The sequence below is a fragment of the Pleurodeles waltl genome, chromosome 6 (assembly GCF_031143425.1).
Source record: "Pleurodeles waltl isolate 20211129_DDA chromosome 6, aPleWal1.hap1.20221129, whole genome shotgun sequence".
Lineage (NCBI taxonomy): Eukaryota > Metazoa > Chordata > Amphibia > Caudata > Salamandridae > Pleurodeles > Pleurodeles waltl.
The window spans coordinates 811,406,800-811,422,397 of NC_090445.1; the positions used below are offsets into that span (position 1 = coordinate 811,406,800).

General features: G+C 43.4%; 1 protein-coding gene across 1 annotated transcript in view; it reads right to left on the reverse strand.

The window, feature by feature from the left end:
• Positions 1–15,598, reverse strand: part of SORCS3 (sortilin related VPS10 domain containing receptor 3) — a 2,578,554-nt gene that overhangs the window by 78,394 nt on the left and 2,484,562 nt on the right. The gene's annotated exons all lie outside the window — the stretch shown is intronic.

Consider the following 15,598-nt stretch of genomic DNA (forward strand, 5'->3'; position numbering starts at 1 on the left):
AAGAGGTCTAAGAATGGTTCCAAGTTCACCAGGCCAATACTTGACTGACCATACCGCACAGCGGTTAGTCACCACCTGTGCTTGAATCTTATTTGCGTTTAACATCGGTGTGTTATTTCTCAACCACCCTACGTCAAACTGGAAGTTATGCTGAAACAACAGCTAAGATTTCTCCTGTTTCTCAAAATTTAAGAGTATCTGCATGTCATTGGCATACATGTAAGATTTGACTCCACAAATCACCTAACGGTAAGCCAAGAACTTCACATAAATATTAAAAAGATGAGATTCTCCCCAAGAGCTATGGATTCAGCTAGATAAGCAGGTGTCAAGGTGGGCCGTATGAAAGTGGTCTTACAAAAAGGAAAGGGACCAATACCTTCCCCCTAGGCCTGCTGCTTCAACAAGGTCAGAAAGAATGGTGTAAGTCACCATATTGAAAGCAGCAGAAAAGTCCAGCAACACTAGGGCCACTGTGGGACCCAGGCCCAAGCCAATTTTCAAATTGTTAATCTTTGAGACCATATTCTCAAACCCGTCAACACATACAATGGCTTGGCATGGAAAAAAAGAAGATCCCGTGGCAGCGCCATTAACTTGCAAGTAGAAATCATTAAGAAATAGAAAAGTACATTGTGTGGTCTGCGAAGGTCTTCCAAGTCAATGGCTTCACAAGCCTCTTCATTTGGAATATTAGTGTAAAGTTATTCTATGCTCAACAACTGTAGTGAAAATAATTATGTTTGACCACTGACTTTGTGTTTCACCATTGTGCATATTAGTTGTTCAATGTTCACCAGTAGCACATTAAATTTTGTATTCGGTTTAGCTGCCTATTGGCTTTAACGTGGCATTAGACATTACATTCCGTATTCAGTTTAGCTGCCTATTGGCTTTATCGTGGCATTAGACATTACATTTTGTATTCAGTTTAGCTGCCTAATGGCTTTATCGTGGCGTTAGACATTGCAGTTAAGACATTGCAGATGAGTTGTGTTTTTCCACATGGTAAACAAAGCTTGTGTTTTTCGTAGGTTCTCTCACCAAACACTAGCATGATAAGGAAGAGCATATTTTGTGTTTTTCTCTAGTGCAGTCTTGGGAAAGACAGCCTTGAAAACTTGGCCAACTTTCAGGGCTTCTTTTCTTCCAATTCTGACCTACAGTAGCCAGCATGTTTTGACTATTAGAGGGAAGGGCCTGACAGCAGGCTTTTTCATTATTCAATCTATAAAAGGTGTCCATGGGCAGCAGCGAGGGGAATTTTCCGAGACTTCAGTCAGGAGCAGACGTCAGCTGCCTGACCTGTCCCGTAAGGGTAAAAGATCTCTTTCTCGCAGTTGAACAGGAGTCATCACCTTGCAGGCATGAGAAAGATGACGAGCAGTGATAGGCCCTATGGTGATGAATTTGAACTTTTATTCTTTGCTTTGACAGTTATGCTATATTATAATCACATATATTTGCAGTGTACATTGCAATTGAGAATCACTTTGATATATGTTCCTTTCATTGCTGTGACTATTTTTAAACATGTGCCTCCAACCTACTAATCTCCTCTCTCAGGAACCTCATGGTGAAGTAATAATAAGTAATAATAAACGTCTTCTTTAACCTAAGAAGTGCATGACAGAGATTGTTTTCAGGTCGGTCATTAGTAAATCAAAACAAACAACACTAACAAGTCTATGTCTGGATCATAAGGCAAATATTCTACTTTCTCAAGGAAGTATGAACTGTCCCTTATATAGGACGTAGCGTGTGGTACAAATTATTTTAAAAAGTATAGCCAGAGGGGCTCAAAACCAAGCCATTATGTACTAAGAAATAGCACTGCCAAAATGCCAAATGCACTTACAGTGTATACCCCTAAGCACTCAGATTACTGCAGAGTATTTAGGGACACTGAGGCATATTCTCTCTAAGTGCATTTGGTATTTGGCACTACTGTGCACATCCCTTGGTGCCCTTATGTACTCTGCAGTGATTACTGCATAGTATGTAAGGGCAATAAAGGGTATGCACTTATATTCATATCTCTTGGCATCTTTACGTGCTCAAATGATATAAGCCTTATATATTCTGAGTATGTAAGACAGCTGAGGGATATGCACAGCAGTGCAGTCAGTGGTATTTAAACAGGTGCAGAAGAGGGAGCAGTCCCTCTATTTTTAAATGCCACTGCATATTATGGACCTCTATGCTTAAAAGTCACTGCAGTGGTATTTAGAAAAAGGGGAACTGCTCCCTCTTCCAGCCCTGTTTAAAAACCAGACAATGCTGAATAATTCCTCCAGCGGAGCAGCTGAATTTATTAGTGATTCCGCATTACAAGGGCAATGCAGAATTACTAAATTACTCCAATTCCTTTGGAGAAAATAAAAATTCGGCCCACCCCTACTTTCTTAGTGGACAATTCTAAGGATTCACTGCAACTGCAAACTGAAAACTTTTTAGCAAGGCAGACAACTATAGAAAAAAACTGATTGAAAGGGCTATCCAAGTAGACTCATAAGACATACTAGCGAATGTGGATGGTACGACCCATAAAAGAACTAGCTCACGCCTCAACTCCACTGAGTGACAGTCTGAATTATGTCACCATATTTGGTACTGTTAGTGTGTTTTTGTTATTTTAATCTTATTAAATTCCACTGTGGTGTACCTTAGAAGTTCAGTGGGCAGCCTTCCATATTCCAAATCAAATAACTGTGAGCAAAACTTTCCCAATTCCTGGGCACTTGGTGCCACAATTAATACTGAACAGCAGATTTTGCAGCAAGAATGTTTTTTACCTGCAACAGTAGTTTGACTATTCATTCCATTTGTTGGAGCATTTCCTGGGTTCGCCTGCCATTCTAAGTGTTCTTCACCTTTCATTTCACATCACAACTCAGATACATTACATTTTACTCCACTTGTGAAAGATGATCCCATGAACATTACTCCAGGCTCAAACGGTGACATTATACAAGTGACATGCACACTTTTTTAATGAACTCTAAAGTCGCTGACATTTTTGTCCTTGACACTTAAATGAATATAGCCACTTGTATGCCTATTGCTAGGCCCGCCTTCTCATGTGTTTTCCTTGGGATCATCTCCGTACTACACTTCTGCACTGAGCACTGCGTCACTGCACAGTTATTCAATATAGACAGTGTTATCTCAAGGATTTTAGGGGCCTGGGCACGAAATATTTTCGGTGCCCCCTATTTGGAAGAACTTAGAATTGTATTAACCTTTTGATACTAATTGAAGTCCTATACTGCCTGAAATATTGACTTATATATAATAGAATATGACAAACAAAGACACAAAAGTGAACTAGGGAGAAATTTCACTTTCCCCGAGGTCCCTTGGAAGGTGGGAGCCCTGGGCCATTGTCCTCTGTGGGCATGGCCTATAACGTCAGTCACTCTAGGATATGTATCTAATTCCATGAACAATATATCTTACTGAATTTAATATAGTAATGAAACTGTAACATGTGCCCTTTTTCTCCTTTGCTGCATACAACTGAGTTGTGCTTCAAATAATATTCCTTATTTATGACAAAATCACGATATTTTCATGAAAGGGTGCCACTGTTTCATTATATTAATTTTCAATATATTAAAGTTTCTGTCTTCGGAAATAGTAATCTGACTACACTATAAACAAATGAGGAAACCAGCTGGGCTTTTTGTTCACATGGATATAAAAGTGATCATCTTCAACATGATAAAACCGAGGAATCTACAATGGAGGGTTCTTCAAACCTGAGTTGATGTGTCTTAGCGTACATTTTACTTAAGTGTTTGTTTAGTGGCCGTAACTACAGAATGCAACATAAGCTCTGGCCCTTTTTAGGAGCTAGTGAGTTCCTGGACAAGCAACATCTCATGCTCTCTTCCTCTCTGACTCCTTTATCGTATAAGTACAGTGTGATGAGATGGGGGATGTATAAAGAGTTATGAGTTAGCCTGAGTTGTGGAGTATTCCTTAGTTATGACATAACCATGAGGCTTTAATAATTAAGAGGGTACCAAAGTCTCATTATATCAAGATTCAATATAATGTAGTTTAGAGCTTCAAAAATAGTAATTCATTCACACCATCAACAAATGAGAATAGCAGCTTAGTTTTTTGATCACAGGAATATATGACAAAAGTGAGAAAAATTCTTGAATAGTGGAGACAGTCTGGTCAAGGTACAAATGGTGCTATTCATCTGGAGGCCCAGGATACTAGAGACAGACAAAGGTTGTTCACAATGGGGGAAAGCTGAGAACAGCATAGTGATGGTACTTGGCAACAACATTCTGGACAAGAAGCATCTCTGGAATGGTATGAATGCCAGATAATCTTAATAACCCAGTGGGTATCTCTGCATTGTTTTTAGACACCTTGCTAACAATAAGTACTTAACAAGAATAAAATGAGATCTTATAAAAACTTTCATAAAAAGCAACATTTGTTCAATTAGCTGCAGATTAGGAAGTAGGTATTTTAGAAACTTTCGGGGACTTTTTTCTTTACAGACATCGTTTTGTGCACATCTTTACGGAGCTGTTTTCTCATTTAGAGTTTGGTACTAAAATTAAGTGGTTACAGACAGATGAGGTAATTACCACTCAATATTACTAACTGGGAAATAAGGAGTAGGAAGTGTAAAGGTATTTTTCCTGTTTTTGTATGTTTCACCCAGAGTTTTATTGGCAGCGTTCATGTAGGGGCAAATAACTGTGAAGAAATCATGCAACACATTCTCAAGGTTGAAAACAAAAACTAGCTGTGATTTTGCAGCACTAGGGGCCAGATGTAGCAACTTCTGCATTTGCGATTCGGAAATTGCAAGTCTGTGCGACTCGCAATTTCCGAATCGCAAATGCGGATGCAGAACGGGGTCTCAGACACCGTCTGCGACTCGCTATGGGGTCGCAAAGACCCACCTCATGAATATTAATGAGGTGGGTCGCATTTTGCGACCCCATAGCGAGTCCCTGCACTCACAGGGATGGTGGCCTGCTGAAGTCAGCAGACCTCCATGTCTGTGACTGCTTTTTAAATAAAGCAGTTTTTTATTTTTATTTTGCAGCTCGTTTTCCTTAAAGGAAGACGAGTTGCAAAATAAAAAAAAATAACGAAACCATTTGGTTTTGGTTTTTCAGAGTAGGCAGTGGTCCATTGGACCACTGCCTGCGCTGAAAAAACCTTTTGGGCAACATTCACAAAGGGGAAGGGATCCCTTGGGGACCCCTTCCCTTTTGCGAATGAGTTACCACCAGTGTGAAACTGGTGGTAACTGCGAATTGCTTTGCGACCGCATTCGCGGTCACAAAGCAATTCTGCATTGCAATGCGAGTCGCAAATAGGAAGGGAATACCCCTTCCTATTTGCGAGTTGCATTCACAATTTGCGAGGCGGTACCGACTCGCAAATTGTGAATGTGCATCGCAGAAGGCTTTTTGCATGGCGCAAACTACGATTTTCGCAGTTTGCACCATGCAAAAAGCTTTCTACATCTGGCCCTAAGTTCCATAATTAGCTTAAATGTTTAAATGAGCTACCACATCTTTTTGAACAGGATCATTTTTATTGGGTGGACATCCATCAAGCAATTTGGGCAGCAGATGCCTCTTCGGTGCCCACCCAGCAGTAACAGGAAAACATACCACCAAATAAATGTGGCCATCGCGTGCTTGCAATGAAAAAAATCAAAACTAAAACCATTCACTGAAATGGGTCACTTACTACTCATGTAAAAAAATGCTCTTCGGTTGTGCTATGCATTTTACTATTACTTTTTGTGAAGGCAACAAGAAGAAATTATCTTTCAAGCAAGCACACGGGTAGACAGTTACACAGTCTAGTGGTACAGTTAACACTGTAGAACAGCAACATTATAAAGTACACACGAAATAAATCACTATCTAACTTTGCATCTGAAGTGCAGGCAAAAGAGCTACATAGCCTTTTTTTAAAGAAACTGCATAGAAATAAAATCTGAAAAGCGTACTTTAAAAATGTTTTGTCAATGATGATAAAGAACCTATCTTTAAGTGGGAGAGACCAATGTGCACAAGCTTTGAGCAGTCACTCAAAGTGAAGAGAACCCTAGGATGACCAATTTCCCCATTTTGTATGATGTGGTGTGTGGAAGCAAAATGTGAATTGACAATTCAGCAGAACAACAGATGAAGCCAGTAGGCCAAAAGTCCCTCTAAGTATGCATACCATGTATGATTTATTAGGAAGCAGAGACAGCTAAAGCTGTCTGAAAGGCGACTCCTAAAAATTAGTCAATTTCTTCCATGCCTGTATCAAAATTTCTTTCATATTTGTAAGAAAATTATCATGGAACCTCTAATACATCTTCAGTTGTGCCACATTTATTGCAAAGGAAGCACCAAGATCCACATGATAGGGAGACCAAGACATCTTAGACAATCTAGAATATGGCACTGCAAGAAGCAGTGTGTTAGAAATGGGGACTTTAGCTGCAGTCAGGTTACCCCCTGTCCAAGCAAAGACCCTCACTCTAGTCAGGGTAAAGAAGAATCACACTCAGTTAACTCCCGCTCATCCCTTGGAAGCTTGGCACGAGCAGGTAGGCTTAACTTCAGAGACAAGGTGTAAAGTATTAATGACTCAACACAGGTTTGGAAAAATAGCCAATATTTATCTAAACAATAGAAGGCCAAAACAACAAAAATCTGACATACAAAAGTCAAGATATTAATTTTTAAGGATTAAACTTCAATGAGGTGTTAACACAGCGCCGTGACAGAGTTGTTCCCAACAGTCCGACGCCAACGGCGCCACGCATGGAGTCACGCAGACCCCCAGGTACAGTACAGTAAAGTGTGAAAACTAGCTGGAGTGAAAGTCGGGGATCAGGGCATCGCTAGATCCAAGGCAGCGTTGGTTCCCGTGCTGCAGAGCGAAGGAACTGAGGTGTCACGAAGAGGCGTCGGGTCCTTGATGCGGAGCGGTGGACGTGAGGCAGTGTCGGTGTGAAGCGTTGAATCCATGCACTTTGGGCGGAGTCGATATCTGGTGGTCACGACGTTGTGCAGCGACTTCCACGGAGTCGCAGACTTTGGCGGGCTGCAGCGGTATTGAGCCTGCGAGGGTCATCGCATTCCAGCATCCAAAGTCAGTTTTCATGGATTTTCACCAGCTTCTCCTTTCAAGTGACCAGGTACTGGATAGGGCACCACTTGTCAGAGCAGGATTCTCAGCAGAGAGTCCAAGTGCAGGTAGGGGAAGTCTTTGATGGCCCTGAGACTTCAGTACAGGGGGCAAGCTCAGTCCAAGCCCTTGGAGATTCTTCACAAGCAGGAATATACCACAAAGTCCAGTCCTTGTCCCCTTTCACATGCAGAAGCATCAACTGCTGGATAGCCCAACAAGCGCAGTCACAGGCAGGGGCAGCTCTTCTCCTTGGCAGAGATTCCTCTTGATTACGGAAGTGATCTAATTTTAAGAGGTTTGTGGGCTTTTCTTATACCCCTTTCTCACTTTGAAGTAGGCCTACTTCAAAGGAAAGTCTCTCTTGTTTGTAAGATCCTGCCTTGCCCAGGCCAGGCCCCAGGAACACACCAGAGGGTCAGAGACTGCATTGTGTGAGGGCAGGCACAGCCCTTTCAGGTGTAAGTGACCACTCCACTCCTCCCTCCTAGCACAGATGGCTCATCAGGATATGCAGGCTACACCCCAGCTCCCTCTGTGCCACCGTCGAGAGAGAGGTGCAAACATCCGAACTGTCAAACTGACCTAAAGAGGGAATCCACAAACAGGCAAAGTCACAGACTGGTTTAAGCAAGAAAATGCCTACTTTCTAAAAGTGGCATTTTCAAACACACAATCTAAAAAACAACTTCACTAAAAGAAGTATTTTTCAATTGTGAGTTCAGAGACCCTAAACTCCATTTTTCTTTCTGCTCCCTAAGGGAATCTGCACTTTAATAATATTTAAAGGCAGCCCCAATGTTAACCTATGAGAGGGATAGGCCTTGCAGCAGTGAAAACCGAATATGGCAGTATTTCACCTTTAGGACATGTAAAACACATGTCCCAGCTTTTACATACACTGTACCCTGCCCATGGGGCTACCAAGGGCCTACCTTAGGGTTACCTTATAGGTAAAAATAAGGGAAGGTTTAGGTCTGGCAAGTGGGTACACTTGCCAAGTCGTATTGGCAGTCTAAAACTGCACTCACAGACACTGTAGTGGCAGGTCTGAGCCATGTTTACAGGGCTACTAATGTGGGTGGCACAACCAGTGCTGCAGGCCCACTAGTAGCATTTGATTTACAGGCCCTGGGCACCTCTAGTGCACTGCACTAGGGACTTACTAGTAAATCAAATATGCCAATAAGGGAAAGCCAGTTAAACATACATTGTTAATAGGAGCACTTGCACTTTAGCATTGGATAGCAGCGGTAAAGTGCCCAGAGTGACACACAGCATACATCATCAACCGGGGAAACAGAGCAAAAAAGTAAGGGGAGACCACGCCAAGGATGCCAAGTCTAACACAGTGCAGCAGAAAATCAGTATAAATGGATTAAGCCTTTAATAACAGCCTAGGACATGTGATGGTCAGGGATAGTGAAGTCAAACATCTATCAGTATAATGTAGAGATCATGTTGCTGGCAATGAAACAAGAATTAGCAGACAAGAGATGGACATTGAGGGGAACCAGGCCTGCAGAGCCTTCATTGGCAAAGCAACAATATATGACATTTCTAATATCAGACCTGACCAACTATAATATCTGCAGGGTTTCCCATCAGAAATATTCTAGATGCATAGGAGTTAAAGAGGAAGACTAGAAAGCTACTTATCCAGCAGCAGCTCACAAAAAGATCTAGGGATGTTGCTCCATCCTGTGCCTCTAGGAACTGGGTGTGCGTTAGTATTTTAAAAATAATGAGGCACCCAAGAATTCAATCAAATTACTCACTTCATCTTTGTTTTTGCATAGGCATTAAGTAGATGTAGGGCCCATTGTGCTTGGATGGGAATAATGACAGGAGAGGGATCCACCAGATATCCTCTTCCAGCTTCCAGAAAAACAGCCTGCCACATAACCATCATTGGGTGCCATACATTCTTTGGCATCATTTGGTCTAAATCTCCAAGAGAGAATACTGTGCCTGCAGAATGTATCACAGATCATCAACATGAGTGTCCCGGGACAACAAAATCTTCTTCTTAGAAGCTCAGCTTGGCATGAGGTTTATAAACCTGGCTGGTAGTTTAAGGTTCTATCCCATCAAAATTGTCATCTGTCCTTTAAAAAATGGAAACATATTTGTTTATTGAATCATGGCACCTATTACATACACATACAATGGATTTAACAGTGAGAATACAGGCCACACCTTCGTATGAGAAACATGTTACATTTAATTATGTTGTAAACATTGTTCCATGCTGTTTCATATTTCTGGAACATGAGTAGAGCAGTAGAGTGCCTGTTTAATGGGTAACTATAGATACACTAGCTTAATATTGAATTTGCACAATCCTCTAAAAATATTGAGATATTGTGATACCACACCCCTGCTGGGCTGCGGGTGGAATGGGAGCAGGAATATGGGAGCAGGAGCAGGAATATGTGTTGCAGCCTAGTGGGGTGTAACTTCACAGCTGAAGGAGCATAGTCTGGAGCCCGAATTGTAACAGTGGTGAAAGGCTGTGTCATCAAGTCTGTGCATGCTAAAACAAAGAATTCTAGCACACCGCTCTGTTCACTTCTACTTACGTTGACAATAGATATCAGAGTTCCACCTTTATCCTGTGGTCTTATGGTAAACTCAAACCTCATTCCAAAAACCTCCCAGTGAAGCAAACTTGAAATTCTTACCCACCTCTAGTGTGCCTTCACTGGGAACCTAGGCACCTTGACCTGGTCCTTTAGATAAGAATGCTCTCCTAAATTTACAGGAATGTGGATTGCCTTCCTTGTGGTCACTATTAAAGCTTCCATACGTCTAGGAAATAGGTACAGATTCAGGGCACACTTAGCAGTGATGATATGATCAAACATTCTATTAATCCAGGTCCAGCCAAGGTCCATTCCCAACTGGTCTGCTGGTGCTTCTCCAAAACTTCCCTTCTATGACAGTAGTCTTCTTCATGTCTTTTCAAAGTCTAGTTGTGTGCATATGGTGGGATTACCAAATCAATCAATCAATGAATCAGTGTTTGTAGAGTGCAACTATTCACTTGCAAGGGTCTCAAGGCGCTGGGGGGAAAGCGTAGCATCTACCGGTGAGGTGGTTCTTAAAAAATCCATGTCTTCAGCTTCTTCACGAAGTTGAGAAAGGGGGTGGTTTGTCTGATGTGGAGTGGAAGGGCATTCCAGGCGGTGGCTGCGAGGTAGGAAAAGTAGTGTCCCCCTGTTCTGGTTTTCCTGATTGTAGGAGGCTGGCCTAGCTTATAGTGGGTACCTTGTGCCAGGTCCCGTTATCCCTTATTAGTAGAATAGAGGTGTTTCTAGCAGCTTAGGCTGTTAGAGGTAGCTATGGAAAAGCAGCTTAGGCTGAACTAGGAGACATGCAAAGCTCCTACTATACCACTTATATCATATAGCACAATATCATAAGAAAACACAATACTCAGTTACTAAAAATAAAGGTACTTTATTTTAGTGACAATATGCCAAAAGTATCTCTGAGGATAACTTCACTTAGGAGGTAAGTAATATACACAAATTATATGTACACAAACCCAAAACAGGTAAGTAACAGTAAGAAAAGTAGTGCAAACAATGTAGAGTCACAATAGGATGCAACAGGTAGACATAGGTCTAGGGGCAACACAAACCATATACTCCAAAAGTGGAATGCGAATCACAAATGGACCCCAGACCTATGGGAGATTGTATAGGGTAGCTGGGACTGTGAGAAAACAGTAAGGGTGTACAAAATACCCCACCCCAAGACCCTGAAAAGTAGGAGTAAAGTTACCCTACTACCCCAGAAAGACACAATAGTCGTGATAGGGGATTCTGCAAGAACCACAAGCACCAGCAAAACACTGAAGCCGGATTCCTGGACCTGAGGACCTGTAAAGGAAGGGGACCAAGTCAAAGAGTCACAAAAGTGTCCAGGGAGGGCAGTAGCCCACTAAACCCCAGATGAAGGTGCAAAAGGGCTGCCTCTGGGTGGAAGAAGCTGAAGATTCTGCAACAACGAAAAGGGCTAGGAACTTCTCCTTTAGAAGGAAGATGTCCCATGGCCTGCTGGAGGTTGCAGAAGTGTTTTCAGGCAGAAATACTGCAAAAAAGCCTTGATAGCTGCAAGAGTCGCAGTTGAGGTTTTTGGATACTGCTGGGGACCAGGAAGGACCAGGATGTTGCCCCTTGGAGGAAAAGACAGAGGAGACGCTCAGCAACTCAGAGAGCATCCACACAAGCAGGCAGCACCCACAGAAGTACCAGAGCAGACACTTAGAAGATCTGAGGACATCAGTTGACTCAGAGTCACAAAGGAGGGTCCCACGACGTCGGACTCCAACACAGCGAGTTGGGCAATGCAGGATGGAGTGCTGGGGACCCAGGCTAGGCTGTGCACGAAGGAGGTCCTGGAAAAGTGCACAGAAGCCGGAGCAGCTGCAAATCATGCAGTACACAGGTTTGTTGTCTGGCGTGGAGAGGCAAGGACTTACCTCCACCAAATTTGGACAGAAGGGCCACTAGACTTTAGGAAACACTTGGACCCACTCCTGTGTTCCAGGGACCATGCTCGTCAGGATGAGAGGGGACCCAGAGGACCGGTGATGCAGACGTTTGGTGCCTGCGTTAACAGGGGGAAGATTCCATTGACCCATGGGAGATTTCTTCTTGGCTTCCAGTGCAGGGTGAAGGCAGGCAGCCCTCAGAGCATGCACCACCAGGAAACAGTTGAGAAAGCCAGCAGGATGAGGCGCTACAATGTTGCTGGTAGTCATCTTGCTACTTTGTTGCAGTTTTGCAGGCGTCCTGGAGCAGTCAGTGGTCGATCCTTGGCAGAAGTCGAAGAGGGAAGTGCAGAGGAACTCTGGTGAGCTCTTGCATTCGTTAACCGGGGTTTGGCCCAGAGGAGAGACCCTAAATTGCCAGAAAAGGAGGTTTGGCTACCAAGAAAGGAGGCTTGGCTACTGAGAGAGGTAAGCAACTATCAGGAGGGGTCTCTGATGTCACCTGCTGGCACTGGCCACTCAGAGCTGTCCTTTGTGCCCCAACACCTCTGAATCCAAGATGGCAGAGGTCTGGGACACACTGGAGGAGCTCTGGGCACTTCCCCTGGGTAGTGCAGGTCAGGGGAATGGTCACTCCCCTTTCCTTTGTCCAGTTTCGTGCCAGAGCAGGGTTGGGGGATCCCTGAACCAGTGTAGACTGGCTTATGCAGAGATGGGCACCATCTGTGCCCATCAAAGCATTTCCAGAGGCTGGGGGAGGCTACTCCTCCCCAGCCCTTCACACCTATTTCTAAAGGGAGAGGGTGTAACACCCTCTCTCATAGGAAATCCTTTGTTCTGCCTTCCTGGGACTGGGCTGCCCAGACCACAGGGGGGGCAGAATCCTGTCTGAGGGGTTTGCAGCAGCAGCAGTGGAGACCCCGGAAAGGCAGTTTAGCAGCACCCAGGTTCTGTGCTAGAGACCCGGGGATGCATGGAATTGTCCCCCCAATACCAGAATGGTAATGGGGTGACAATTCCATGATCCTAGACATGTTACATGGCCATGTTCGGAGTTACCATTGTGACGCTACATATAGGTAGTGACCTATATGTAGTGCACGTGTGTATTGGTGTCCCCGCACTCACAAAGTTCGGGGAATTTGCCCTGAACAATGTGGGGGCACCTTGGCTAGTGCCAGGGTGCGTACACACACTGAGTAACTTGCCACCTAACCTTCACTAAGTGAGGGTTAGACATATAGGTGACTTATAAGTTACTTATGTGCAGTGAAAATGGCTGTGAAATAACATGGACGTTATTTCACTCAGGCTGCCGTGGCAGTCCTGTGTAAGAATTGTCTGAGCTCACTATGGGTGGCAAAAGAAATGCTGCAGCCCATAGGGATCTCCTGGAACCCCAATACCCTGGGTACCTAGGTACCATATACAAGGGAATTATAAGGGTGTTCCACTGTGCCAATGAGAATTGGTCAAGATAGTCACTAGCCTGCAGTGACAATTGTGAAAAGCAGAGAGAGCATAAGCACTGAGGTTCTGGTTAGCAGAGCCTCAGTGATACATTTAGGCACCACACAGGGAACACATACAGGGCATACTTTATGAGCACTGGGGTCCTGCCTGGCAGGATCCCAGTGACACATGGGCAAAAACAAACATACACACAGTGAAAATGGGGGTAACATGCCAGGCAAGATGGTACTTTCCTACACTAATGCGGGGCAATTCCGCGACAGAGAGCCTGGCTGAGCTTAGGGCCTTGTGGGTACGTGGAAGTTGAGTCGCCGGTTCATGTAAGCTGATCCGGTGTTTGTGGAGGGTCTTCAGTGCGTGGGTGAGGATCTTGAAGGTGATTCTTTTCCCTATGGGAAGTCCTAATTCTCAATCAATAGGGGTAACTCATTAGGAGTCAGTGGGATGTAAATGAACCTTTTTTCACAAAGTTTTCACACTGAGCCCTTCTGAAATCTTCAGCCTTTACTCTGAATTATGGCTGAAAGCATCCCACAAGCCACTATTCTTGTTTTTTTAAGATAATGAATGCCTAACTCGGCTATGTGAACTGGCCAGGTCTGACCATTTGTTAGTATAGTCAAATGGGTTATTTCCCTCTCCTCATCAAAGGAAAACCTTCTCAATCTGGCCCTTTTCTAGGTAACAGCCAGTGAGCTCACGAGGCTTGTGTTTTAAAGCCTATTCATCTTATCTCAAACCTGTTTAATGTTGATGCTAAATTCAAACAAGCATTTGCATTGAAGTGGGAAATCACGTTTGCTCGAGTTAGAGCCATTAGCATTGTAAATTCCTAATCGGACTTTTCTTGCCACATAAACTGAAAATGAAAATGAAAATGAAAATGAAAATGAAAATGAAAAGTAAAACATTTTCACATAAGCAAGCCGATGATTGCCATTAGCGTGAAGGATACACAGAAAAGGAATCAGAAGGTAATTTGCTGTGAAACGTATCGGCAAACGTACAATTATCCATGTTACGGGCAAAAGTACAATTATCCATTTAACAGGGTTGATATCATGCAAAACCCATGACTACTGCCCAGTGAGATCGTGCTGCCTAAGAAATAAAGAGAAAAAGTAGTTCCTGGAGTCATACAGAAAACATGGAGCCTCGTATGTTTTCAGTAGTTGGCCGGTGCGCTCGAGGAGGGCTAAACACCGGGAAAGGCATGACGTATTCACAGTGGCGTAGCGTGGGTTGTCAGCACCCGGGGCAAGGCAAGTAATTTGCGCCCCCTAACCTGGGGCAAGGCAAGTAATTTGCGCCCCCTAACCCGTGGATTTTAGCACTCGAGTCTCTTCCAAGATGTTGCGCCCGGTGCGGCCGGCCCCCCCTGCACCCCCCACGCTACGCCACTGCGTATTCATGCCTTTCACTAATTAAATCAAGCGAATTTTAAAAGGCAAGCCCACGAACCAACCAAACTCATGGACATGACATGGGTGTGGTTACAAGCCCATAGAGAGATTACAACAGGGACTGAGCGTTTGGTGCACTCAACCCTAAAAAGCTCTGCATTTCTTTGAGTGGGCAGCTTTGCTCAACTTACCGTTCTTCCAGCACCAATCTGATGAGATTCGGGTAGTACATCCTAGGAGTCCGATGTCCAGTAGTTGTACTGTACTGCAAGACCTATTGCTCTACAGGCAAGGGGTTAACTAACTTACTATTTTCATGGCAACGCTTTTCTGAGGGAAAGTGATTTGCAGATCGTGCAGATTGTTGGAGCTGGGCAGAACCGGTTTAGTACCTGCCAGGATTTGGGTAACTTTATAAAAATAATCCTGTGGCATTTGTACTAAAAATCTAAATTCACAATTGATCATTTTCTGTATTTAATCCAATGCTTTGAATAAGAATGATCTGCCTTATTGTTAAGACTCGTCCAAGTCGTGAATACTTTGCTCTAGCTATTATACAATATCTTTAATGACTAGCACTGAAGAAAAAAGCAAATCAACATACAATAGTTCAGAACATTATGTAACCAAGCATTGTGAACTTTAGGAGTCACTTTACAGTTACAGGTATTCAATTTTAAAACCAAAGTCAAATTTAAAACAGAAGTTTTACTTTTACTCCAGTTTTGCTACTATAGTTTAATGTCTCACATGTGGTGGGCGAAGACCACACTACAGTCGTCGAAGCAACTTAGCATCAACTCTGTCACATTTTTACTTGAAACTTACAAAATAATTCAAATATGGCAATCGGTGTTTGGCAAGCAGCTACCATGTTTAGGATATAGGAAGCACGTCGGTTTTTTAGCATCCTCGTTCGCCCTAAGGGACAGACAGGGTCACTAATTCTTAAAACATGGGGTAACCCTGCAAAATATGCACTTTACTAAAGCAATGTTATTATACTCTACTAAAGTGCAAATCTTAGAACATATCACGAATG